We start from the raw sequence: 2,898 nt of genomic DNA on the forward strand, positions 1-2,898 counted from the left end.
CCTGTTCAGGGCCTCCCTGCAAGCAGCTGCATCCGGTCACCCTGACCTACTTGCCTCCTCGCAAGTATCCGATCACCCTGATCTGTTTCGGGCCTCCCTACGAGCATCCGGTCACCCTGACCTACTTGCCTCCCCGCAAGTATCTGATCACCCTGACCTGCTCCAGGCCTCCTCGCAAGCATTTGGTCACCTTAAACTAGTCAGGGTTCCCCGTAAACATCTGGTCACCTTGACTTATTTCGAGCCTCCCCGCGAGCATTAAGTCACCCTAACATGCTCCGAACCTCCTCGCAAACATCCGATCACCCTGACCTACTTCGAGCCCATCCTCAACTTCGTTCAAGGTCCTCCCACATTGCATCTGGTCTGGACCATGACTCTGATACCATTTATTGTGCCCAAAGAATGTCCATATATCTCCACAATGACATGATATTGTCTACTTTGGGCCTAGACCCTCATGGCTTTGCTCTTGTGCTCTTCTCAAAAGGTCTCATACCAATGGAGATATCCTACATTCTTTTAACCTCATGATTTTTTTTAAAGTTTTTTAATATGAAACTTTGATTGAACCCTAATAGCTCATGCTTGGATAGAATTCATTTCCAGTGAAACTCAGGATTAAGATTTCCTTAGCCCAGATCACCTGTCAACGAAGCTGTCCTTTCCTGATCCAACTCACAATTTAAGTCTAGTTTAAAGCTTACTAAGCTATATTGAACACGTGTTAGCTAGGGCCAAGTCAGGCTGGATCATAAGTCATTTGACTTAATTGACATGTTTAGTTCCTGAGTTATCAACTATTTATAAGTTCTTATAAGTTCAACTTAGTCATCCGTGATTTATCTCTTTTTTATTAGCCTATGAATGAATTGATGGAAACACTAGGGGCGAGCACCTTTTGCAACATTATAAGTTTAACTTGCCCCCCGAGTTACCATAAAATGACAAGAAACTTATGTAGTTAATCAGATATTTATGGGTCAATTTTTAGCTGTGGTGCGCTGCAAATTAATTTTCTCTAGTAGGAAGATAGTCCTGAGATGTTGGCTATAGAATGATGCACTCATCATACATACGGATTTATCTTGATGGTCGGTAAAAAATCTTTGTGGGACTGAACTGATTACCTCTAGGATTAATCAGATCGAAAAGTAAGATACGCGAATTACCTATATATATATATAGAAGTGATTTGTTGTGTGCTCGTCAGTGCACACCTGTGTGTGCGTCTGAGGGGGTGCACCAATGTGGCAGTCATCTGTCAATGCTGCCACACAGACGCACCTGCTTAGGCACACACGTGGGCGCACACCCCCCTTAGGCGCGCATGCAGACGCACACTAATAGGGGGCTTAACATATCACTAGTCTCTCTCTCTCTCTCTCTCTCTCTCTCTATAGAGAGAGTAATGATATGTTGTGTGTGAGATACGACAATTAAATATAATAAGGGTTAATCAAGAAATTATCTTATAGAATTTTTTAAAAATTTTAAGAAATTTTTCAGGATTTAAAGTTAATTCGTATGGCATGTTTAAAGTAATGAATCTATTAGACTTAGAGAAAGTCTGCCTGGAATATCAATTAAGCTGAGAGTTGATTATTTTCATTAACCTAAGGTTAAAATTAATTAACCTCTATATATATATATATATATATATATATATATATATATATTAAAACCTAAGTTTCCTAACCCTATTTCTCCTCTCTTCTCCTGAACCACAACGTTGCCCTTCCCAATTACGACGCCCCAATCACGTCATTCCCACTGCCATCGATCACCAATGTTGCCCGTCATTGTGAGAGATGTCGTCGGCCCCTCTCTAGCCACGAGCAAGAAACCGTTGGTTTCCTCGAACATCGTTGCCCTTCCTTCAAGAGATTCTAGGTCGACAAGGCTAATGCCGATGGCCACTACGAGAGCATCGGTGTCCCTGGTGCATCGGGCCCTTGTTCCTCCTCCATTGGGCATCACCATTAACCTTTCTCAAGCTCTCATCTCCTGACCGCCATCGCCTAATCTCAATCTATCATCATCATTCATCTACTTCGGCCACCATAGTAGCTCGCAGCCACTGTTGTCATTTGCTTCTACCGACAACCCAACTCACTAGTCGCTACCTCCTTCTTTAGTTGTGCTGAGCCCAACCAGTTGTCGTTGCCTCATCAGTGTCTTGACTCGTATTAGTTGATGTTGTAACAACGACAAGTTGCTGAAGGAAAGGAGAAGTCATAGGGTAACGAATTCCTTTACCTAATTGGTTAAAATTTATATCGAAGATTAAGTGAATTTACCTTAGTTGAATTCTTTAGTTGGTAGATTAATTCATAAGGGTATTGGCACTAAAGGAATCATGGGATGATTAGGATAATTCAATTAGGGTTTTCTAATCAGATTAGGTATAGTTATTCGGCTTAAAGTAGAGATTGGTTTTGATTGAGTTCTATGTTGTATGATTTTGATTTGAGACAGATTCTTGGACATGAAGACAAAACAATCTACATATCAGGTAGGTATTTCATCCTTGACCTCTATAGATCATTGATCTTAGTGCATGGGTTTGGTTGATGGATTAGTTTATTTAACTTGACTCTATTTATATTTGACCGAGTTTGATACTTATGTGATTGATCTTAAAGATGATCTACTTATTGTCTATATTGTCTCATCTTTAATTTATTCATGAGTTGCAGTCTATACATGTGTATGGTGTATACTATAGGATTTACCATTTTGATTATTCATATTTTGTAGTGTACACATAAGTATAGTGTGTACTATAGGAGTTATCATTTTAATTATACATATTCTGTACTGTACACTCATGTATGGTGTGTATTATTGGAGCTACCATTTAACTATTCATATGCTGTAGTTGCACACACATGTATG

Source organism: Zingiber officinale, chromosome 11A, assembly GCF_018446385.1.
Source record: "Zingiber officinale cultivar Zhangliang chromosome 11A, Zo_v1.1, whole genome shotgun sequence".
Lineage (NCBI taxonomy): Eukaryota > Viridiplantae > Streptophyta > Magnoliopsida > Zingiberales > Zingiberaceae > Zingiber > Zingiber officinale.